The sequence below is a fragment of the Heterocephalus glaber genome, unplaced genomic scaffold (genome assembly GCF_053883595.1).
Source record: "Heterocephalus glaber isolate CG9 unplaced genomic scaffold, H.glaber_assembly_v1.0 deba00001465, whole genome shotgun sequence".
NCBI lineage: Eukaryota > Metazoa > Chordata > Mammalia > Rodentia > Bathyergidae > Heterocephalus > Heterocephalus glaber.
Genome location: NW_028258312.1, coordinates 28,192,087 through 28,218,545, shown reverse-complemented (window position 1 = coordinate 28,218,545; position 26,459 = coordinate 28,192,087). Strand labels below are relative to the sequence as shown.

Genomic DNA, 26,459 nt, shown 5'->3' with positions numbered 1-26,459 from the left:
AGCATTCAAACAGATATCTTTCAGAAATGAAAACATTAATGTTAATCTAGAAAAAAATAGTGTTCATGGATGCTTAAGATAAAATAAAAAGTATGGCAGGATTGCACATCCAAATTCTGAGGTTACATTTGACAGAAACCTGGAATTCAGTCTCTTTTGGTTGGAAAGGTGGAAAATGATACCCTTTGCACCCACAATAGATGTAAATATTTGAATATATAGTTATCTAAAGGAAAAACACTTTATGACAGTCTAAACAACCCTAAACTATTTTCCCTTTCATTTGGGTTTTGCTAGCGGTCGTATGTCTTTTCCTCTATTTATGGCTTTGCTGAAAGTTGAGTTGGTGATTTATTTATCTTAAATATACAAGCCTTCCTATTTGATGCATCAAGCATCATAAGTGGATTAAATATAAAACTAAATGAAATCCTAAAAAATATTTATGCTATCCATAAATAAATGTCAAAGATTATGAATAAATAAGATCCTCCAGGGTTTCCTTGCTTCAAAATGGGCTGCGGTTTTAGAAGTCTATCAATAAAAAATAATTTGTTCCACAATCATGGTTTTCCTAAAAAAAGTGAGAAACTAGAAGTAGAATGAATATGGTATTTTGGCCTATATGATTTAAATTATGGTTTGTTTCTTCTACCATGGGGAGAAAAGCATGTAATACGGTGTTTGTAATATTAAGATAGATTCTATTACTTCTATCTGTAGGTAAAATTGTTTTAAAATGTTTTCTGACATACATAGCACTCAAATATTTCCTTAGAACACGATGTCACATATATCTCAGGCATATGTCACACATGTCTCATATGTCTTTTGCATGTGGGAAGGGAGGAGAATCAAGATGTGATGCACATGTACCAACTCCCGTTATGAATGTCAACATTGTATACTGCAAACATGGACTACTAATGTTTCCTCCATGCATCTCTCCACAAGCCTTGTATCTACATTGACTAGGTGGAGGAAATAGATATGGTCCTCACTATGAAGTCAGTGAGGCAACAGAGATGTAATTAGCTTAATAATTTCATATGGTACATGTATATCAAAACATCACGTTGAGATACAATGTCTACAATTATTGTCAGTTGAAGAAATGTTGAATGTTTTGTTGGCTGTGTGTGTGCATGTGTGTATGTGTGCATGTATTTGTGTGTGTTTGTACATGTTCAAGGTTGAATGCAGAGTTTTCTGTTAGCATGTACTTACCCACTGAGCTAACCTCTGCAACCTAGTGACACTTTATGTTTCAAAGCCACAATGGCCTTGTATATTTCTTGCTTCATGTAATCATCCTGTAGATTTTAATTCATAGGTAAAGTCTCAATTTCAAGAACAAAATTAAGAAGCATGATAAAAAGTACAATGTCCCAAAATTACATAATTGTCTCATTAAAATCTTGGACAATTCAGAATACATACATACTTTTCTTAAGAGTAGATAGAAGAATGCAACTTGATTTGTAAAATAATTAGTTGTGTGCAACATAACCAGATGGACTTTTTGAACTAAAAAGTTGTAAATAGTTAAAATCCATTATAATGTTGGCCTTCACTCATTTAATCATCCTCCAATTAAATGAAAAATCAAATTAATTTTCTATCGAACTGAACTATCAGTTACTTTACTTTGTAAGAAATACATTCTTGAGTGTTTGTCATAACATAATCTAATGAAATAAATCAACATGAATTTGAAAGTGGAAATTCAATTGAAAATCATTTTGGTTTAATAAATGTTGAGGATTACTTTATCATTCAAATCAGGGACCAGTAAATTAAAAGTGCATCAAGAAAGAAGTCAGATATTTCTATAAACTTTTAACATGGCATTTGTCTTGCTGTAGATATAAAACACTTCTTCTTTCTTGTCTGTTTATGGGTAGGAGTCACCATAACAGGGTGAGCAGTAGAAATGTTTTCAGTCTTGCCTTTGATGGTCCCACTCAGCACCAGCTGAAAACACCCTTATAATATTTTAACATTTTCCCTTCCTCTATTAAATAATGTGTCATTCTGGGTTGTCTGTCATCTGAGCCAGTGACTCAGTTCTGTCTAAGAATATGTCTGCGACTTTGATGATTGCAAAATTCAGGAAGTTTTCCCCTTAGAAAAGCCCAGCTTTTATCCCTAGAGCACAGGAGCATAGAGAGAAGACTTAGAGCCAGATTGTGATAACCACAGGGAGTTGGTAAGCCCTTTACCTTTTATGTTTTTTAACTACGGGAAAATATCTCCTTGTAACTGCTTTGTAGTCTGCTATACTTTTTATTATTGTTGTATTTCTTTTAGCTCCTTAATTTTTAATTTTAGTTTTTTTCAAATGCAGGAGGAGAATTTGAGGATTTTTCTGAACAGTTTACATTCCTAAGGAGGGAGACAGTCTTTTGCCTTCAAATGAGCTCTGTGAAATCCCTTTTAGTGTTGTAAAACATACCTCCTTAGTCTCAGATGGTACCTTTGCCTTAAAACTCAGACTTGAGGATGAAGTGGAGAGTGAAGAACTTAAACCTCTGCTGCTTGCAGTCTCTGGATGTCTGCCGAGCAGTAAGCATCAACTCACAGACAGGGTGAGTAAAAGCTACAGTACTGTTGCTTAGTAATTTCTCAGCACAATCAGTCCTTCAGAAATGAATTCATGAATTAAAGATAATTTTCTGACAGTAGCCAAGGTTGCCTTAGTCCATAGTACAGGATGAAAAGGAAATCAGAAATCATCCTAATTCCTTTCTAGAAATACCCATCTTACGTATTTTACAAGCTGCAAATGTTCTAGAATAATTTTCACTTACTTTTGAGTTTTTAAACACATTTTTCCTTGCACATTTTTATCCTTCTTTCAGCCATATCAGACTTATTTCTGCCCTGGTCAAGCATTTAGCAAATTTGCTGGTTTGAAATGTCGTATTTTCAAATATTAAGTTTTGATACAAACTTGAAACCTTACATACTGTTCCATTGTATCTTCTGTCTCCTCTATTACTGTTTTAATCTCTAGTTTTTAAAATATTAATCAGGTTAAGAAGCTCTCCATTGATATCTTCCTAGCTATACTTTCATACTTACTCTAGTAGTTGAACTTAGACTTTTTTTCTAAAATTAAAATGGATCCAATTAAATATTGAATGGGTTCATTTTATCCATAAGGATAAATTTGCAAATAGCTTTTACATTTGCAGAATTATTTTATTTGATCCGAGTATGTCTTCCCATGTATGGGTCCTGGCAACACACTTTAATGAAATCTCTCCCCCACTCTGTGGTTGTCATATGCTTCACACTTTGTTTTTCTGGAGGGTAGTACCGTTTTGCCATTGTTTTCTAAGTGACTTTTCAATGAATTCGAAAGTTACTGAGTTATATATAACTTGTCAGCCTCCAAAGTTCTTTGATAATACAAGTCATGATGAACACATTTTTTCTTGCAAATAAACTTACATGCAAATGATTTATTTCTTCCTTTTGTGTCTGCTTATGGAAATATATTTTATACACTTTTCTAGCTGTACTGTCTAGCATTTCCAAAGAAATCTAAATACTCCCATTTGCGTGAGCTTCCGGTGGCATTCTAGACCAACAACAGTGTCACAGGTACTCAATCCGGGCAGCCCACAGAAGTGCACCCAAATTGGCTTGTTGGGCCTCTGACAGGCACCTGCTAAGCACCCAGAGCTACACAGGAAGACACTTCTTACCTTTCTAAATAAGACCCTTTAAAGAATAGTTAAGTCTGATTCTAACAAGTCTGACAGAGGAAGTTTATTTCTAGGTTGATTTTTGTCTACTCCTTAAAAACAGTCAAAATTGAGAGAAAAATAGGAGGAAAAAAATACAAAGCCATATTCCCAGGAAAGACAGTGAGAAAGGCTCTTCTCTATGGCTAAGCTTGTCTGGATGGAGGGCTGCTGACATCCAGGTAACTGCGCACAGCTGTAGCGAGTGCAGACTTGGGGTGGGAGAATTTGGGGTGGTGGGGAGAGCCAGCCTGGTCTCAGGAGGGGCTGGACCAGCGCTCTGCAGGAGTGAGGAAGCCGTCCATCTGAATGACACATTCCGAGGAGCAGAGAGCTCAGTGTCATTGACCACAACCATGAGGAAAATTATTTTTAACAAGTACAAGTTGAGAATATTGTCTGCTTTTCATTTGTATTCTGAAATTTTTAGACTTTACTCTCTTGTGCCATTAAACTTTACACAACAAATCTCTATTAAGCATTTTTGCAAGCAGGAAAGTTGGTTGTCTACTACAGTTTATTTTTATGTTTACTTCATTGTCAGTGTGGGTGTGAGGTGAAGTTGGATTCTCCAAATCAAAGTGGTCAAATATATTATAGATCAATGCCTTAGAATAAGTGAGGTGCTCTTTTTACATAGACCAGAGTCACTATATAAAAATCACAACAACCTGAGTGGTCTAAACAATATATCATTATATCCATTTTTTTTCTTGTAACATTACCTAATAAAATATTTATCAATTAACTTTTCCGGTCAGTCTGTCTCTTTGGAGAATTGGACAATGAATTTTGTCATACCTTGAAGTTAAACCCATGATAAGCATTACCAGCTGCTTAGTTGGTTGGTTCATATTATAAGGGATTGGTTCCAGGAACCCCATGGATACTAAAGTCCATTGGTGCTCAGGTTCATTAATAAAATGCCGCAGCTTTTTCATAGTACCTGTACACACCCTCCTGTATACTTTCAGTCATCTCTAGGCTACTTATAATACCTAGCACAATGTAATGCTATGCAAATAGCTGTTCTCATGTATTATTTAGAGAATAACGACAACAAATAGTCTATACATGTTCAGTACAGTTGCAAATTTTCCCTAAATATTTCCAATCCACAGTTAATTGAACCTGGGGATATAGAACTTGTGGGTAAATAGGACAACTCTGTTTTCTCCTTGGCATTTGGGGTAGGTTAAATGCTAAAGTGTACTTTGCTTTACTGGTGTTACTGTACAGCACAAATAGTCCAGTGATATTAGATTCACAAATCCACCTGGGTATGCTTCCATCTCCTCATATGCAACTTACACCTCATGTGCTTCCATCTCCTCACACAAAATGCTGGCTCGCTACTGCTACATGTCTAGGTGAACTCAACAAATGTTGGAACCCTTTTAATTTCAGACAGCAGTGACAACAGCTCCCTAGAGAGACCAGAGCCCATGTCAATCCTGAGAGATCTTCCCCATGAATATCTATCTAATCTATTCTTTAAAATAAAAACTTTCACTAAATGCTTACTGTGCTGACACAAGGCACATGCAGGGATGAAGAGGATGGAATAGAAGACAGTAAGAGTGGCACAATTTGGAAAATATGTGCACAATCAGGTGGGAATGGCAGCTGTCCAACTCTACCCAGGCTTTGCCTTGTGGAGTCGTGGGTCCATTGTTCTTGGACTCTAATTTTTTAAAACCTTAAATTAATATTGCAGATTTTATGGTGCAAATATAAAAACATTTATGGTAATCAAATAAAAGAACTTCTTAATTTAAAAATTTTTAAATTTTATTAGTACATGTTTGCAAACATGGCTACATTCCTTGTGAGAAATTGCTACATGTGCCTAACTCTTTTAATTCTTTATCCCCTTTCCCTCCCCTCCATCCACCCTACCTTCATTGCTTGTTCAAATTTCCTTTGCAAAAGATGTATCACCCTATTTCCTATTATCTCCCCTACTTTGCTCATTAATTTACTTATATATCGCTTATACATTGCTTATTAGTTTATTTATATATATTTTCTCAAGTAAGAGAAAACCTACCATATTTATGTTTGTGTGTCTGATTTATTTGACTTAACATGACAGTCTCAAATTATACCCATTTTTCTACAAACGACTCAAGTTTATCCACCTTAATCACAGACCTAGACTCCACTGTGTTTAAATTGATTTTATCAATTTCTTTGTTGATGGACGTATTGGTCATTTCCAAGATTTAACTATTATGAGTTGTGCTTCTATAAAGTGTACCTCTAGTATTTGTCTATTTTTTTAATAAAGTGTACTTCTGGTATTTGTCTTTTTTTAAATAAAAAGATTTTCCATTGGAGTCATTGACAACAACTGAAAGTTGATTGAAAAGCTAATTATCTTTTCTAGTAAATCACATAACAAAAAATCAGTGTTAGTATTTAATTTGAGACAAGAACATTTTAAAAAGCAAAAATAATGAAAGAAAAGCAAGATTAATTTCTGTGTATACAAAATGAAAAAGACATAAAAATCAGAAAAGGAATTAAAAGAAAATCATCAAGATATGAATACTTCCCCTTGATAACTGACTCATATTTTACAAGTGAGAACATAAATTGCTCCCACTTTTCTAAGAAATAATTTGGCACCATGTGTGGGGGGGATCCTAAAAGTTAACTTTGTCCTAATAAATAATTTCTGTAAGTTTAGATGAAGCAGAACTTTTGGCATAGTTTTATATATAATTAAGATTCAGTGATGAGTGATAATTCCAGAAAAATTACTACATTAAATATATTTACCATATCAATTTTTACATCAAATATATTTACCATATCATTTGTTACATCAAATATTAGAAACATTAAATGTCCAACCTAAAAGATAAGTAATCTTGACTAATTCTAAAAAAACATTTTATGTTCTTTACAGTATGATGATTTTGATTAATTTCTTAGATATAAGGCAAATGTTTTTTAAATACTAAAACACCCATAATCTACTACTACTTTTTAATTATTGCTCAAATTTCAGATATACTTTTCAAGAGTATTTCTTAAATCTTGAGCAGAATACATGAATTTGTCTATAATACCTCTCCTCCCTTTGTTACTGTTATCCTTTTTTCCTTGTTTTTCATTATACATTAAACAATGTCATGATGTATTTTGATTTAGTTTATATGTACAGGGTGTATGAGTGTATATACATACTTATCCATATAAATGGTTACACAGTGCATGCTTTTACATATATTTATATCTAGCTATCTAGATGGTACATAGCTAGATTGTTGGGGTGTGTGGGGGGGTGTGGTGCTTGGCATTGAATCCAGCCCTTCACTCAGGCTAGGCATGTACCCTAACACTGTGCTACACCCAAACCCTAGGATTCATTATATTTTTCATTCTATGGTTAAGTGGATTAGCAAATTTCCTTTGTATAACAAACGCAACATAATCATGCAGTTCCTTATTCATTGGTGGCAAAACTTTAACTGCAATTGCTGTTGTTGAAGATTTTCCTATCATAGACAGGGAGAATGGTAAATTACTCTTGTAAACTTCAGCAATTATTTTTATAAAAAAAAAGATTCCTAGCTGAGAATTTGGTGGCTAAAAAAGTGCTCACACTTTAAATTATAATGGATTCTTCTGGTATTTCCAATAATATTTGTGTCAAGTTAAGCTTCAATCAGTAGTATACCACAGCACCCATTTATTCCAAAAGTATTACATATTAGTAAATTGTTCTGAGTTATGCAAATTTAATGAGTCAACAGACCTCATTACTGTAATTTGTATTACCCTCACCCTCTCAGCATGGGTCAACCAGACTCGTAAGTGGGGGAATAATCATGGACTCATACATATTCAACAGTAACTAGTTACTTACTGTAAGTAAAAGGGATGGCAGACCTTATAAAATATGCCATTAAACCACAAACAAAAGTATCCTCAACTCAACATTTTCCTAATCAGATCCTGAACATTCCCATGGATCCTCCAATACCACACCTCATAAAGGATTATGCTGCTAAACCGGTGTTGGATTGGTAAAAGGCAGCTATTAAAAACCTCACTTTCTCAGATTTAGGAAAGCACAGGACCCTGTGGACACACGGCCAGTTCTTTGCTGGGCTCTGGGAAATCTGGAGAAAATGAGACAGGGAGACTTGGGCTCTGTTGACATTCAGGTAAATCTTTAACGAAAGGACAAAATTGTTCTGCCCATACCGCGAATAAATCAGTCTATTGCTCAGCAATTTGAGGAGAAACCTGTAAATATTTGAAAATCGAGGCAGAGTAAGTGACAGACTCGTGGTAGAAATGGTCCTCGGTAGCGGGCAGGTGTAAGCCACCGGAACTGCTTGACCAGTGCAAGACTTGTAGAAATGCAGCCTCCCCACTCATCCGTAAAGTTTTGTTTTTATTAGTTAATAAATATTAACAGGCTAATTGTATGAAATATTGATTGGCTAATGATACTACCAACAACGGAACACACATAATACTTCATATTATAGGAAAATAGCTATTGATATAAAAAATCATGATCCAGTGAAACTAATGAATTAATTTTCTAAAGCATATATGAAATGAAAAAAATCAGTTAAAAATTCCTTATAGTCACATACGGGACATTTAGGAAAGTTTTATTTTTCAAAATTATAGCAAGGATTATCTCGAAAGCATGCCATTATGAATATTTTGAAATTTACGTTTTTCACTTAAAATTTTTATACATTACAGATATCCTTTCTGAAATCCAGGGTACAACTTATAAAGTCATTTTTATCTTAAAACCAGCAAGTTCAGTCTGTAAGTCACAAAATAATATTCAGGTTTCATACAACAGAAGCCTTTTTTTCATTCATATGAAACTCCTGCTATTCGATTTTATTTTGATAGCAGTTATTTGACTTTAGCACCAGTCACAGCATTTCTGTATGTCTTGATAAGCTCATGGGGTTTTGATCTTTTTAGTTTTTTTGAGCTCTATCTTGATGAAGTAGGTGATAACCAAGTGTTGCCTGGTAGGTGGTGCAAACTTTTCCTGCCATAAAGGCTTCATCGCTCCTCCACCTAAACTACATGTCAAAGTGAATAAATGAAATTCTTTCTGAAGGAAAGTAATATATTACACTGATTATTTTTATGAATTACTTATTTATTTTAGTGCAAAATACAGCAAGATTTCTAACTAAATACTGTTTTAAAGGTAAACAAAAACAGTACACTTTCAAAATTTGAAGATATGTAAATAGATAATATGTCCTAAATAGAACTTGGCTAGTGTAATGCTCTAACTAAGTCTCTATATTTTTAAATTTATGGTATGTGTGCTTCTTGAGGAACATTATTTCACTAATCTTTCGGATATTATAGTCAGTGTTGCCTGCAGAATTTTAGTTTCATCTTTAAAATGGATTTGTGGGCTTTTAGGGCCATTGGCTGGCCTGTGAAAGGGCTTTTGTCATTCAATTCTTGTTTCATATCCATCAGCACATTTTTTTTTAGTTCCTATTTTGTTAAGTCAGGACTCTGAGGAAGAAGCTAAAAAATATAAGAATACAAACGCAGCTTTTAAAAATATGCAGGCTTCAACATTTAGAGATGATTAGGAGAATTTAATAATGTGTAGTTCAACAATAAATAGGATTTTGTTGTTGTCATTTTGTCAGTTTTTGCTTATGTGTGTGTACCAGGAATAAAATATAACTGTCTTCATTTCCATAGATGAAAGAGACAATAAGACTTTTGGTAACTTCTAAGTCTGTAACACAGTGAAAGAAAAATTAAAGAAAATGCTATATGCTGACAAACTCAGAAATAAATCTATTACTGGTAATATTAAATCATTTGCTGAAGAATACACCATTAAAGCTTCAATAATTTATTTGAATGTATATCAGCTAACATTGGTATTTAATTGCCAGTAACCAAAAGGTCACCTCAAATGGGAAACTGTTATTTGTGTATACGATTATGTTCAGAGGTCTTTTACCACCAGTCGTGCTGGATTCAGAGAATCAGTTTGTTATCAGCACTGATAACATCTGCTTCTTGCTTCTGTCAGCTTTGTTACCTCTAAGCTGCCTCCCTGAGGACAAACATGCCCTGGAGTTTGGAGAAAAGTGGCAGTGGGGAGAAATTTTAGCCTTGAATCAATCTGAGTTTTAATATTTGCAAATGACATTTCTTCTGTTAATTTGGAAAATAATGCTTCCTCGGGGCTTCAAGAGGAGAAACATGGCCGTCCCTGGGCCAACTCTGCTGGTGGCCAGTGGACCACAGCAATGGCAGGCCTTCCTTGTGCAGGAAGTAGGCGAGGGAACTACTGCACCAAAGAGAACGAATGGTGCGATGGCTGCTCTGGAAGGAAAAGCAAAGGAAGAATGTGGAGTTTAGGAAAAGCAAAGGAAGACCAGGGAGTTAGAGGCTCAGTAGGCTTTCATTTCATGGAGCAAGATAAGTACTGGTTGGGAATATGGATTTTTGTCTTTAACACTTCTGTAATGTATATGCTGGTATATTTTGTTGGAACATCTTAATAAAACGTTAACAAGGGGATCAAAATATCTAAATGTGGTTTAAAGAAGAGGATTTCACTGTTAGGAAAAATAAACTTTGAGAAATAAGCCCAAACTATTAAATGTTACAAAGACTATAGACAAATTTAATACTAAATATTGAAACATTTATAGCTAGTTCCTTTTTTACCTAATAAATTCATATTTTGAAATATAACCCTAAGGGATAAATTGGCCAAGCAGATATGGATATGTTTGTGTTTACTGCCCACTATTATAAATGTCAAAAAAAATTAAATTAGTAATATGTAATTTAATTTAGTAACACACATAGTCAAATACTTTGGGTACATTAATCATTTAAATTTGTATCTGTTTCAAAAAAAAATAAATTTGTATCTGTTACATTAAATATTGCACAACATATATCAGGTTAAAAAAGGTATATAAATGTAGTATAGTAATACTTATATAAGTAAATTCTCAGGGAAATTTGGAAAGGATCTATAACAAGATTTAAGAATTAGTTATTGCTGTATTATGAGGTCAAATTTTTTTATTTTTGTGTAAGAATATTGTGTATAAAATAAAAATGTAAAATTTAAGTACACAATGACAGAATAACTGAAAATGTCTTCACTTTTACAAAATGAAAGACAATTTCAGTAACATGAAAAAGCAAATCACTCATTTCAACATACATGTGACATTTGGTATCAGCATAAGACTTTAAAATGATTAGTCCAAAGCATTGCTAACATTTTGCCAAATAAAACCTACTGTAGTTCCAAATATTTATGACTGACGAGAAGATAATTACAACTATAAATCCCAATAACTTTTGATTTAAGAAGAACATTTAATTTATAGAGTTATGCAAGAGAGTCGGTGAACCTCAAATCTGAAATATTAGAAATTACCAAGTGTAAAGTTTGTATTCTATAAATATGGGAAACTGGGAACCATGATGTAAAATGACTCACCCTAAGTTCTCCAGCTCATTGAGGGAAAATGCAGCACCAAATCATAGTTCTAGCTTCCCCACTAAGCTACACTCCTATAGAAACCAGAAATGATCCCAGTACTTGAATTTTCCTCACTAGTCTGGAAAAACAATGATTTGTATTGTGGTGTCAACCAATGGGTAGAAGGTTTGAGTTGCATATGCTATTTTTCTCATATTTCACTATGTAACTTAGCAGATGTTGGTTAAGCTCTGAGCCTCTTTCTGCTTACTTAAATGTGTAATGATTTCCTTCATAAAAGCATTGCAAACCCTTTGAGTTTGGGTGATAACATACATGAAGAACTTAGAAAAACTGGCTTGACCTATTGAATCTTTTCCAATTTTATCACACTATCTTGCTCAGGATTAAAATCGATCAGTCTCTTGCATTCAGGACTGAGTGTTGGGTGGCCCTTTAAGAATTTTGTAGAGAATACAAGATGCTGATTCTTAAGTCCCTATTTACTGTGTTTATTCACTTCCTTAATTTTATTTATAGGAACCTGATTTTTATACAATGGAGAGATAAATTTTAATGGGCATCTAAGATAGAATAAGAAAGAAATTCCACCAGTTATGATGTTGCCTGAGTTTCTAGCGTTTCATCCTACAAGGTTACTTATATGAGCATTTATTTCACTAGATTTCATAACCATTCAGGGAAGTGTATTTTTGTTTTGTTTTGTTTTCTCTTTTGGTACCAGGGATCGAACTCGGGACCTTGGGAGGCAGGCAGCAGAACCACTGAGCTAAATCCCCGGCCCAATGTTATTTTGTTGTTGTTGGGTTTTTTTGAAAGGAAGTGTATTTTTAATGTGTGGTTTATCTAAATTTTGTATTTGACTGTCTTATTTTAAAACACATAAATCATAACACTATGCCACTTTCTGAGGAGAGTCTTTAACCATTATTAATGTCTGAGAACACTTGCTGATACAGCATTCCTTGGGAGGAATCTATTTGGGGACTTCCTGTTGAGCAGTGAAGGTCAGGGTAAAAGTGTGGTACTCCCGCCCCTTCTCTGAGCATCACCTCGGGGGCGCTGAGTAGTCCAGTAGAACCGAGGACACAGAACAGGACCCTGAGGAGACCTTACGAGTAGGAAGTCAGCAGCAAGTGCATTTCTAAGCGGCCCTGAACACGAATGAGCTTCCACCATGGAGACTGTGGAAGCACCTGACTGCCTGCCAGCCTGAGACCCCTTCCTCATAGACAGGAAGAAGCGCCCAGTGGAGAGCTCCAGGGTAGTGCTCACAGGAAATGCGTAGTAGGCAATGCCCGGAAATAGATTTCAGCCGGGGAGAAGAAGACTTTCCCGTCCAAGGCTGTGAAGGCCTGGGGAATGGTGTATTTAGTCATGATTCATCTGCTCCCTAAAATTTGAAACTTTCTCTTACTGTGATTTTTCCAAGATAAACATGACAAAATAATAGTGTTTTAAAAGGCTACTTTACTCAGTAACATTCTTTTCTATGAGATTAAAAATAATGTTCAAACTTAAAATATAACACATCACATATTCAGCCCATATTTTTAAATTCAACTATTGATTTAGGACTTGAAAGTAATTAAGTGGTTTTATGTTTCCCTGTGCAATGATATTTATTTTATTATTTTTTTTAAAAAACTATATGAAAAATTTTACTTCATCCTCCATCAAGGATTATTTATCTCACAAAGGGGTAAAAACTGCAACTTGGCTTGCTTGTCGACAGAGAGGGCTCTGCGTCGCCACTGCAGCACGTGTGCCATAGGTTTGCCACCACTGAGCTGGAGCATTACTTTATGATATTTTTTCTTAAATGTTATCTTACAGTATATGTTTTTAGTAGTTTAAAAAGACTGTAAATTTTATGACACTGAACAAAGATTATTGAAGCATGATATAATAGAAAGAACAGCCGATGGAGTCACATAGATCTTAAACTGACTCTGACACTTACTTTCCTGGAACTTTAAAGCATCAAATTCCAACTTCCTAGGATGTTGTGAAAATTAAGAGACAACAATTATGAAGCTCCTAGCATATGGAAGATGCTCAGGAAATTTCAGCTCCCTTTCCTTTAAAGAGTGATATATATATATATGAGTATATCAGTGGTATCAGTTTTAAACATCATGCTTCATTATTTCCCTCAGACAAACTGTGGCATAACATGAAGCATCAAGATCAAAAGAGATCAAAAGAGATACAGTTGTTTCCTCAATGTGGGAACCTTGCATTTTGACATCAGTATCATGATCTCTCATTAGTTTGTATGAGAGATTATGGGGATGCTTCAAAATCTGTCTGTAACATCCTGGTACATTCAGTTTCAGGGCAGGTACTTTAAACCTACATCTCTGCTAAGTATTTCCCCATACCACTGCCCTACTTTGTTCTCTGGGTCCTGAATATTGTATCCAAGTACTGGAAGAATCAGCTGGTGTATATCATATGTACCAGCTGCTTCCTCTTCTTTGTTACCAGATGAACTTTACCATTTGGGAAATGCCCATCAATATCTTCATCCAAACAGATCAAATCACCTTCCACCACTTTTGATCCATAGCTTGCAAGTCTGTAAGACACTTGCAATGATATTTAAAACTGTGATCCTCATAGACATTTAACCTACTCTTTTGTTAAAATTAATATAACACCTTTGTTCTAAACTTAAATCCAATGAAGCAATTATAAGATTTTAATTAATTTCTTAGATTATTTTTCTGCAGTGTCAAGGCCCATATGAAATATAATGTGTGTATTGATGTACATCTTTCTGAATTGAGAAACATATTCACATGCACATGTGTTTTCCAGTTGAATAATTATGATAAATTCTCTATATGCATTCGGGATGATCAAAATATAAGGTGAATGTTAAAAATTTATACAGTAAAAGATACATTGCCATTTTTCCCTCTCAAAATCCTTCCCCTTGCTTTGAACACACTTATCTCACTGTTCTTGCCAATTTCTGCAGCCGCTCCAGAGTTCTTTTTCATCCATGCTTTTATCTACACTATCCTGGCTGCCTCAGTGTCTAGAATGGATTCAGTTACCTTTCATGGTCATTTTGATTTTAGGAACAGTCAGAGTTGTGTGGCATCCTGGCCTGTGGATGAGGTGCATGGGCTACACTCACTGGCATCCTGAGCCGACCGAGGAGCTGGACAGCACTCGGCAGCAGCCCGTATGGTTTTTGTGATCAAAACCTGTCAGGACACTCATGAGTTTCAGAACTTCTTCAGAAAGTGGCAAGCGCTGTAGGATAAATGTGTTTGAAGTGAGGAAGAGTAGTTTGAGGAGTATCTGGGCAATGTGTCTTATACTGTAGTAAACCTTTAAAAATTAAACATTGTCCATATGGATTGAACACATCAAATGTAATAGACATCAGAGAAGGGGAAATAGTAGAACAATATAATGAAACATTTGCTTATTATTAAATTGTGTTATTTCTAAGAAAAGTGGTAAGATTTTTTTTGGTACCGGGAATCGAACTCAGGTTCTTGTGCTTTCGGGGTAGGTGGCAGAACCACTGAGCTAAATCCCTGGCCCAAGTACGATATTTTTAAAAGCAACAAAATAATTAATTTAATAAATAAATGGGTACCTATGTGCCCTTTTAAAAAATTTTTATGTATCTCATGATTGTTCCACAAAAGAGGTGAGAAGGCAGAGGTGGATTTTGGAAGAGGTTAGGGAAACATCTCCAAAGTGTAAACATACCGAGAGATAAGGTCAAATTATTATGATTCAAATGCTCAAACCTAAATAACTAAGTCCTCCGAGCTCTGTGTTCTCATTTAGTTAACAAGTGAGTAGAACTTTCAAGTAAAAATAGAAGCTAACAACAAACATAAAAACAATAGCAAAGTAAAGAAATCACAATAAAAAGAAGTTCCTTTATTTATACTACCACTAAGTAAATATTGTACTATGCATCATAGCAAACCGAGAAAAGGTGTACTACATTTAGGGTTAGTTTCATCTATCATATGTGAGGTTGCTTGAGGCTGAGGATATGGCAGTTTAAAAAATAAAATCACAAAATGAACAACAGCAACAGTAAGGCTTCTGGCCTCATGGAGCTTTGGGGATTGTAGGATTTTATTTTTATGTTCACTTTTTCAAAGGAATAATTAAATACTAGCCTTTTAACTGATACATCTATTTTGTGTTTCTGACCCAAAAAAAACCCCTCTCAGTTTGAAATGTAACTTTTAACTCTACAGTTTAAGTTGTCCTAAATATGTAATATAATCATGTGAATTTACAACTTTTTATGTTTATAAATATCATTTTTATACCTGGAAAAACACTATATTTGTGTGTTGTGACACATAGTTTTGTGTGCCTGTGGAGAAATTGAACAAGGGTTTTTGCACTGAGCTACACCATCAGCACTTTTCATTTATTTTTCATTTTGAGGCAGGGTCTCGCCAAGTTGGTGAATTGTCCAGCTGGGCTTGAACTAGCAGTCCTCTTGCCCCTGCCTCCCACAGTATGGGATTACGGCCATAAGCCGCCAAGCCTGGCTTGTAAGAAAAGCTTTATTTATTTATTTTTTTTGATACCGGGGATCGAACTCAGATCCTTTTGCTTGCAAGGCAGGCGGCGGAACCACTGAGCTAAATCCCCGGCCCCAAGAAAAACTTTTAATAATCTTCTCCAAGAATAACACCTTCCCAGCTGGAGATTTAGCTCAGTGGTTCTGCTGCCTGCCTCACAAAGCACAAGGTCCCGAGTTTGAACCCCAGTACCAAAACAAACAAACAAAAAATAAAATAACCCACAAGAATAACACCTTCCTGGATTGCTGTCCCCTTGCAATGTAACACTGCAGCCACAGCCATTATGGAGTGGAGCTGTTACCCTACTTCCTCTCACCTGAGAAGGTCCTGATTCTCCCTTTGGTGCACAGAATGTGTGCAGTGTGATCTGTGTGAGTCCCGGGCCTAGGTCACAGCAGGCCTTGGAGTTTCCAGTCTCTTCATCGTAGGACACTAAGGCCACCATGTCTCACCAAGGAAGAAGTCTCACCAAGCCTCCTTGAGGATGAGTCAAGGAGAGGAAACCCGAGGGGCCTTGGCTGAGCATCCTCAGGTGTGGCCGGTCCTCCCCAGCTGAACACAGACTCATGCTGGGGCTAGGCAGGAGGAGTGGAAGCTCCACGGCCTCCCACGGGATTGCCTGAAGTTGTGAATCACTGAGTAAGCCACTGAGACTTGGAGTGGTTTGTTATAGAGCAGTAGATAACTTACACATTGCTTTATTTTTGCTAGACCATGCGCGAGCACAGGAGAAATTAGAGCGACTGAAAATCAATTCAGAACTTATCGATTTTTAAAAATGACACCATAAACATGTAACTCTTCTGAGGTGCACAATAACAAAAGTGAAGAAGCTATCCATCTGCCAGATGGACTGCGAACAGTTTTATTACTTGTTGAAAGAATATATTTAGTCAGTATTTTTGAATGAATAAAACATAGAACGAATACCATCATCTCAGACGATTGCACAGGATGTGTACAAAATAATTGTGAAGTGAAGCCTGAAGACAATTATCCTGTTAAAACAGAGACTTCAAAAACCACCTTAGCAAAAGAAAGAGTAGAAACTTCGAGTGACTTGAAATTTGAGTCATGACATATCAGATTAAGTCTCTAATCTTCCGACAGCTGGAATGTAGCTGCTTAGGCAGAGGACTCCATTGGTAGCATCTGAGCTCCTTTTAAGGCCTGTAGATTTTTCAGTGATGTAATAGGTTCTTACTGCTACTTGTTTTTATTGTTTCATAGAAACCTATTAATATTTAGTTGATATTTTATAGGTACATTGACTGACAATTCTCTTCTTTCGAAAGCAAGTGTTCTCTTCTCGTGGCTATTAACAGCTCCTGATAGAATGCCTTTCACTTTCAATTTTCCAGATATTTTGAAGGCTGCTCCATGGAGGTGCCCGTTAGACTCTGACGCTCTCTCAGGCCCAGATGCAATCTCATTTATCACAGTGTTCCTGGGGCCAGCAATTTGCAATTCTATGGCAGAAAGCAGTTATTCAACAAATATCGGCCCCTTGAATGAATGATTTGAGAATATTGGTCAAATATAAATATTTATAATCCAGATTCTTATGAACTAAAGTGTTCTGATCTTCTTTATGTCTTTCCTATGAAACAACCAGAAAGATGTTGATTTGCATGATGTTCGCAGGAAAAAATGAAATATACTACATGGTTGCCTTGAATAAAACATGCTGAGGGAAAATATTTTCCAAAAATCTATGTACTCATTGTGGTTTGTGTGTTCATAATATTGACCACAATTCTAATATAGAAAGATAGAATTGGAAGAAAATTGGAGAAAATTATTTTTAAATGACAACACTTACACCATACTGGAAAAATTTCCACAAAGTCTGAGGTGGATGAAAAGGGAACAGAATATTTTCAGGCCACTGAGGCAGTGTCCAGGCTCATGGTGTCTGAGGCAGATCCCTGAGTGGTTGTGGGTTGTCGGTCGCTCCTCTCCAGAGGCCCTGTGAGTCTCAGGCGGAAAACAGGAGTGCCCTGAATAGCGATAAAGAAAAAAACCTTTCAGTGCCCATTATCTTTCACCAGCTTCTGACTTAGAAAGTGATTTCCCCTCTGGACAGGTTTTTAAATATTTCTTACAGGCCATATTGATTTGCAAAAGTACTTTGTGGTTTCTTCGTGCAAAATGCACTTAGTACTAATAGCTTGCTGCTGTCCCAGATTTTACAGAAACAGACCCTTTCTTTTCTTGCAGAAATAAGATAGAAATACTTTTACTTTGGGAATAGCCTGTCTGTCTTTTCCTTTGTGTTTATTTTTGGCTTGAGGCCTACCACCTTTTAGTATTCGTTTTCAAAATAAGTTATCCTGGAAAATTTAAAACATAAAAAGAATAATGGTAATGAAAATGAACACGACTAAGGGTAATTAATAATTGTGACAAAATATATGAATATTATCTGCAGATGTTTTGAAATCAGCTAATTGAAATATGCATTCGGAATGTCTCATTATTGTATAAAATGTATCCATTTAAATGTTTTCCAAATAGCTAATATATTTGCTAATTATTTGAATAATAAAAATATATAGTCTTTAGTAAATAGGAGTGAATTATTCTGTTATATGATTAATTTCACTGCTTGTGAATGAGGGTTTTCTGTTGTTACTGTTGTTTGGTAAGAATTGGGCCCAGGGCCATTGCACTGAGCTACATCCTCCCACTGCCTTTTATTTTTCATCTTTGAGACAGGGACCTCTTAAGTGACTCATGCTGAGCTTGGACTTCTGATCTTTCTGCTCTAGCCTCAGCCCCTCAGAGTGCTGGGATTGCAGGCATGCACCACCTTGCCTAGCCTGAGAGCATTTTTACATAAGAAATCTAAAAATCAATGATCTAGATACCCTAACCACAGGGAAGGTGTTTTCAGTTGTCACTCTGTAGGACAATGCTTTCCAAGACTCCTCAGTGGGCGGCTATACCCTGTGGCCACAGTGTGTGTAGTCTCCTGACCAACCTGACTACTGAGTAAGCCCACATGTATAATACAGGCCCTCCTTCTGTTTCCTTTCCTGAGTGCTGCTCTCCGGAAGTGACCTGTACACAGAGGGGTGGCTTCCCTGTTTGAGAAACTGAAATCTAAGCCAGCTTAGTAAGGGAGCCCAGGCAGGCGACAGCAGGCCCACAGTAAAATGTTTTCTGTAAGTTTGAGATTGTTTCATAGTTTTAAGAAATGCAAAACATATAATTACAGAAGATTGTACTCGCTTACTAGCAACAAAATAAAAAGCAATGAAATTTAAAAGTTTAAAATCAGTACCTAGATTATAGATTGAATACTGTATGCTGAGTAAAACCCACTCACAAAAGCAGGCTTTTTCACCAAAAAAATGTCTTCTTGTGCTATAAAATGCTTCTTTAGCATCTATGAAGACCATAGAAACCAGAATTTCTCTGGGTTTCTCTGTAACATTGAGCAGTAAGATGGGTAAACAGCTCAAGGACTGCCTGACTGGAAAAGTGGAACAATTTACTTTCAATACCTGATGGAATCAAGTAACAATACAGAGCCAAGTTAGGGAAGAATCTTTTAGAAACAACTTCATTATAATATTGGGCTTTAAATGTTTTCTTTTAGATAACCTTATTTTCTCTAGCATTTTTCAAGAAATAAAATGGCTACAGTGACTAAGGATGTAGAAGATATATATATATATATATATATATATATATATATATATATATATTTTTTTTTTTTTTTTTTTTTTTTTTTTGGTACCGAGGGATCAAACTCAGTACCTTGCATTTGTGAGGCAGGCGGAGGAACCACTGAGCTAAATCCCCGGCTAGAATATTTGAAGTAGACCATTTTATGAGTACTGGTTTCAGTGAAATAGACCCTGAAAATAAGCATGCAGCAGAGATTATCTTGTCCTGACTTGGAAGTGCTGTAGGGACACAAGCACCATCCTTCTATGTCAGTACTTATTTGAGATGAGGTTTTCACCACAAATAAAGAGAACTCTGCAGTCTTCCTAAAAAATAATTTCTTAGGTGTATGACCATTTCACCACAGAACATATTTGTGGGTCTTACATTTTTCAAGAGATTCAATATAATTTTATGTGTGTGAAAACTGGTAGACAATGTAATGACTCATTTTTATTTATTTTTAGCTTATTATTTACTTTAAATATTTTAACCTAAGAGTAAAAAGAGATGAAATAAAATGCATGCTACAATAAATAATTGGTACAATGGATTTGAATGATGCTAATGAATATTTATAGATGTAAACGACTGGAGGAAGTTTTAGTTGTGAGTGAAAACATTTTTTATTAAATTAGGTAAATTGGGTCTTCCTTTCTCTTTCTTTTTCTTCCTAGCAAATCGTCAATCTTTCTTCGCATACCTTCAGAAGAGAGCATTTCTTCTGTTCCAAAGCAGTTGAGCTTGACCATATCATCTTTTTTTCTTTTTCTTTTTGGCTAGTGGGATGTTACAAAGATACGATGTAAATAATAGTTTGGAAAATGTTGGTGAAATTGGGCATGCTCTTCTGTTCTTCTGCCTTCTCTTCTGAAAACATGCTTCAGACAGGAGTTGGCCAAAGGAAGAAGGGAATCTCACAAAACCAGACCTGATCCTTACCCTCCAAGCAATTAACCCAACCCACATACCCCAGCCCCAGCCCAGGAGCACATGTGGAAGCTGGAAATAAATGTGTTGCTTGAGGTCCCTGAGATTCGGCAGCTCCTTATTATTCTGAGTTCTGGGCAGCATAACAGCCCCCGAGATGGCAGTGTCCAAATTGCTGCAACCTGTGAAAATGTCACAGAGCAGAGAAAGTGGAAATGAGGCTTGCAGAAGGCATTAAGGTGCCTTAGCGTCAACCTTAAAATAGGAAGATTATCCTGGGTTATCAGAGTGGGGCAGTATAATCATGAAGGCACTTTCTGAAAAGGTTACAGGATGATTAGATTATAGATAGCAAGAGATGTGGCAGTGTGAGAAGGAATCAGCCTGCTACTTAGGGATTTGCAGATGTAGGAGGGCAACCATAAACCAAGGGGTGGAAAACCAAAAGAAAGCGATTGTCCTCCAGGAACTCCAGAAGGAATTCTGTCCGAGTAGCACCTTGATCACAGTCTTGTGATGTCTATTTTAGGCTTCTGAACTTCAGAACTATAAGACAATACTTCATTTTGTACTAAGCTATTTAGCTCTAGTAATTTGTAACAGCAGAAGTAGGAAACATGATATGCACAGAAATAGCTAATAACACAGAAATTAGCACTTTATTTAGTTTGGTTTTTTGAGTCAGGGTCTCACTATGTGGTTCAGGCTGGCCTTGAACTCACTATGTAGCCCAGGCTGGCCTCAGACTCACAGGAATCCTCCTGCCTTAGCTTCCCAAGTACTGGGTTACAGTTGCACACCACTATGCCTGGCAGAAATTAGCATTTTAAACTGAGGCAATATCGTAAAAGTAGTTTGGGACCAAGTGGTCAGTGACAAAATATTTATAGGCCTCTGGAAAAATTTTAAGGACTCCACTCTTGAGTAATGGCAAAAAGGTAACTAGTATTATGTCATAGTTAATTTTTCCACAAAATTGGTTTTTGTGATATAAAGACAGAATAATCATAGTGTTTAGAGACTGAAAAAATTTCCTATCCAATGTTGAGATCATGATCTGGTAGTTGCTAGTAAGATATAGCACAAAAGAAATACAACCAGAAAAAAGCTATGTTAACAAAGTTAAGAGGAAAATAGATAACCCAATTTCAGACTTGCATGAAAGAGAGAAAATGTGGGCTGGTTTTATTGCTTTGCTTTTCACCAAATCTGTCTCTCTCACTGATTAAAACAGAGTTGCTGGTGAATGAGCAAGTCCAGGAACATGTCAGTAAGACACTGCTTCAGGGGATATGTTAAAGTAAGGCTCTGATGTCCCAGTTTTGTTAATATTACTAAAATACTAAGAAGATTTAGTTAATCATTTCAATTAGAACTTTTAAAGTCATGGCTCCTGAGAAGGCTGATGTGCTCAAAGTACTTGTAAATAAATAAAAAATGATAAGCACAGGTAAAGAACGGTGAAAGTTGTGTGTCAACTTGGCTAGATCATGGTGTCCAGACATTTGCTCAAATATTCTGGATGTATTCTCTGAAGATATTTATTGAGTGTCAATAACACTTAAGCCTGGAGTTTTAATGAAATATATTACTTTTCATAATGTGAGTGGATCTTATTCAATCATTTTGAGGCCCTAACGAGACAGATATGAGCTCCCTTAAGTGCAGTAGGAAGGGATTCTGATAGCAGACTACTTCTGATTTGAACTGCAACTCTCTCCTGCACCTGCAGACTGCCAGCCTGCCCTGAAGAATGTGTGACTTTCAAGTCGGTGATAAAATCATTCTCTCTGCACTGCCTGCCTCGAAAGCGCAAGGTCCTGAGTTTGATCCCCGGTACAAAAACAAAATCATTCTCTCTGCTTTCCTGTCTCTTTTCCTGTCTCTCTCTCTCTGCAAACACACACACACACACGCACGCACGCACGCACGCATACACGCACCATTGTTTGTTCCACTGGAATATCTTGACTAATGATCCATGTCCATAGAAAACAATGGCCGTGACTTTTGAATCAAATAAATAAGCAGTCACAAAATTTGAGAGAGAATTCCAAATAGATATCTACCACCCATTTCTTACAGGTTAAAATGTTTTCTTTTGTAGGAAGTAAGGCAGAAGGATGCGTCTGTGAGAGATACCGTTCACCATTAGTAGTAAATATACCTTGTGACAGTAATGGTCACCATCCATTTGTTGAATAATAAGATTTTAATAGAACTCTTTCATGATTTCCCAAAATTCTACCACACATATCTATGGAGACAGACAGAGAGAGGGAGAGAGAAAAGAGAGACAGACAGACACAGAGGCGGGGGGAGAGAGAGGAGATTTATACAACTGTGGAAGTTGCAAGGTGCATTAGTAATATAAATAAACTGAATTGAAGTAAATATTAATTTCAAAATATTATTTAGGAAAAATGATCATGGATTATTATAGATTCTGTTATGAAGAAAATTTATGTAATTTAAAACCATATAGTTTTGTTTTAATGACAATTTTACATGATCACATTAAGATGATAATATGTATATGAGTCCTGTGTGTTGAAAGAAAAGAGTTAAGTGTTTAAATTTTCTAGTGCCAATAAATAGATAACTCCTAAACTGTAAAGTAAACAATGATGTAAGTATATTATTTTCAGTAGGAATTAATAAAACAAATAAATAAAATGTTGCTAGTACACTGACTGGTGAGAATGCGGTATTGGTTCAGAGGATGAACAAAGTGTGCATAGGAACCCTGTCTTCATTATGAACACAGGTATTTCATTCTCCATACTATGCATATAAATCACATTGTCAAGATGAAATTAAATTATGTAAAATGGAATCTTTCCCCAAAATTCTATGGGAGAATGCTCTCTCCCTCCATGTAGAGTCATTGATAAGTCTATTAGTTCATTCATCACATTTTTATAACTCATAAAATCTTAGTTCATCTTTTTAAGACATTTATTGTCACAAGACACATGGACTACATTTTTATTCTATTTATGAGCAAATTATTTTCCTGTCTTCATTTACATTCATCTTCAATAAAACTAGCATAGGTCAACAGAAAATAAGAAATGATTGGAACTGCCCTTAATTGTGGATAACGGTCATTAATATTGGGCAACCCAACTCAATTTGATGTTCATAATATGAAAAATAGACAAAAATCTGCATTTAGATCAATAAAATCATCAGTTTTTCCTGGTGATAGCCAATGTTGTCCTGGATTTGGAGAAAGGGCTGCATATAATGATGTTCAGAATACAAATTGTTATGTGAGGACTCATTTTTCCTAAGTAAAGCAAGTTAATTATAGTTCTAATTAGATTTATTTTTCATTTTGTGTAAGGAAAAACACAAAACAGTCAGAGCATGTCCTTTCTTCCTTTGAAGTGCGGGTACAAAAATAAAATTTTTTAATGAAAATATAATGGTCTAAAATGATTGAAGGGAAAAAGAGAAAGAATCAAAGGCAAAGAAATTAAGAGCACATTTAAAACTTGAGGATTGTAGCTCAATATGAATTTGTGTCTGGGCATATCCATCAGTACATCAGTAACCAGCGTTCCTAAAGGTCCAGTCATTCTGTGGGGTACTGAGGATTTTATGAGGTTGGGATCAAGATATTCACTGAGTTAACTGTGGCCTTTATGTGCCAGCATCAACCCCTAACTGTTGAAAACCAGGGACCTCTTAAGTCCCTAAAAACCTGGAAATGGCTAGTGGCCTTAATTTTGAGACACTAACAATAGACTTTAACATTTTATACAGGGTGGTAGAAGCGAAAATATTGTTAAGTTTTTCATTTCATTTCTATTTTCCTGCAGGTCTACTTGTGAAAGTTACAGCTACTTGGAAGCCCTCAACAGAGAAGTGAGATTTAAGTTTCTGGGTGTGAAGCACTAAAACCTCACCCCCCCACCATGCTGGAATGTCTTGCATCATAATATGAATTTAGCCCAATCAGTATTTCTAATTTATTGTGAAACATCGCCAACAAATTACCCTAATGCCTTCTGTTTGCTCACCTTTTTCTGGCCCAGCGATTCCTGATGAGAGAATGAAAGAGAATCTCCTGAAGCCTTTATTAAAACAGACTGCAACCCGCAGTCCGCAGTCCGGTGTTCCTGATCTCCTTGGGTTGTGATGATCTCCTATGTTTACATTCTTAAGGCGGCCTCAGGAGATGCCGATGAAGCTGATGGGGGTAGCACAGGTTGAGAGTCCTGCTATTGATTACCTAGAACTATTTTTGATAATTCAATAAACAAATCACTGTCAATTCACCAAACACCTTAGGGCCACAGAGGACAGGGATGAAAAACAAGCCTATGTGTTCAAGGACTATCAAATTGAAACTATACCTTTTAATAAATACATTACCCTAAGAATCAAACATATAATCCTTGTATTTTTGGAACAGTACTATCTGAAAGAAGTCAGCCAAGTAATCAATTTTAAATATTTTTGTAGCTATATTTAAAAATGAAAGAATGAAATTAATTTTACTTATATATATATGATTTATCTTAATATAGCCAAATTATTTTAACACATAATCTAGATGAACATTATTCATAAGATCTTTTACATTATTTGTTTTCATATTAAGAATGAAATCAGTGTGAAACTTACACCCAAAATGCATCTCTATTTGGACTGTTGTCATTTCATCTACCCAATAGCTGCATGTGGCTAAATGGCTGTTAAAGTGTGCAGTGAAATTTCCAAGAGTGAATTCACATCTTGGCTATTTTGGCTGTGACTTCTCTGAAAAAGACCTCCATGGGCATGTTTTTGTGACTGACCTCTCAGTGGTGATCTTGACTTTTATCTCCTACTTAGGTTTATTTTCCAAACACAAAACCTTGCCAAACACAAAACCTTTAAAACTGCTTTTTTCTGAAAATAGCTTATTTATTGGCATCCCTGTTTCTTCCACTGCTTTATCAGTTTAAAAGTCAATGTTAGTTTTATTCCTCATCAAAAAAAACTGATACAGTTTCTTATATTTTCCCTGAAATTTTTAATAATATTCTTACTCTGGAAAGAGCCTCTTTCAAGTAATATGTGGCTTATTACACTGTCTACACTCTGTCGTGTTCTCTTTTTTCAAAACGCTTCATGCCTAGCACTGTGTTGTGTTGTAGAGATAAAAAGCTAATTTGCAGCCTCTGCCCCCAAGGCATTGGCAGGTGTCTTTCTTTTCTAACTGCCCTGCTATGACAGTAAGGCTCTTCTCCAGGGTGTCTCCAGGTTCGCAGGGTCCAATTTTCAAGGACACACCTGTCGCTAGCACATAGTTCACATCTGATTCATTTCCTCAGTGTCTTAGTAGCTCATCACTGCTGTATATTACACCACTCCTGCCCAGGATTCACCACTTCCCTCACTGTTCTTGAATGCTAGTCTCCATACTTTTGCATTTTCATGCATGTTTTAAAATTACATTTACTGTTTTAACTTTTAAAATCTCTGAAATGTATTATTTCAGATTTGGAAAATGACCATTACAAAGTTACAAATTCCCTATAAGTCAGTGGGCTGGAACTACAAAGACATTTACTTGAGAAACTGACAAGAGCTGAAAATCACCAGGAATATGCCTGGCTGAAAAAGGTAAATGAACAAAAACAAAAATAGGAGAAAAAAAGTACACTTGGAGCAACAATTTAATGCTTATAAATATTTTCAACCAAAGAACAGTATTTAGCTTATGAAAGAAGGAATGCTGTAATCCTGAATAATTACTCCCACCTGGAGTTACTAATAAGCAAAATATAGTAGAGCATTTTCTGACCATGGTGTTCCCAAATAAAAATTCTGTAACTGAATAACATACTTAAACAGCTTGCTAATTTTAATGCCTAGCTATTCATTAGAGATAGAAGACTTCAGTTCCAGCAAAGTAGACATTGTAAGAGATGGTATTATTTAACTATTTCCCTCAGAATCCAAGGATGCCCTATAGATAGAGAAATGCATGAATACCCCCAAATCAAGACAGAAGGCACCCTAATA

General features: G+C 35.7%; 1 protein-coding gene across 1 annotated transcript in view; it reads left to right on the top strand.

Annotated features, from left to right (window-relative positions):
- Positions 1–26,459, top strand: part of LOC110348500 (uncharacterized) — a 40,747-nt gene that overhangs the window by 7,245 nt on the left and 7,043 nt on the right. The window contains exon 3 of the mRNA XM_087180773.1: positions 24,266–26,057. The gene's annotated coding sequence lies outside the window, so the exon portion shown is untranslated. The remainder of the gene's footprint in view (positions 1–24,265; positions 26,058–26,459) is intronic.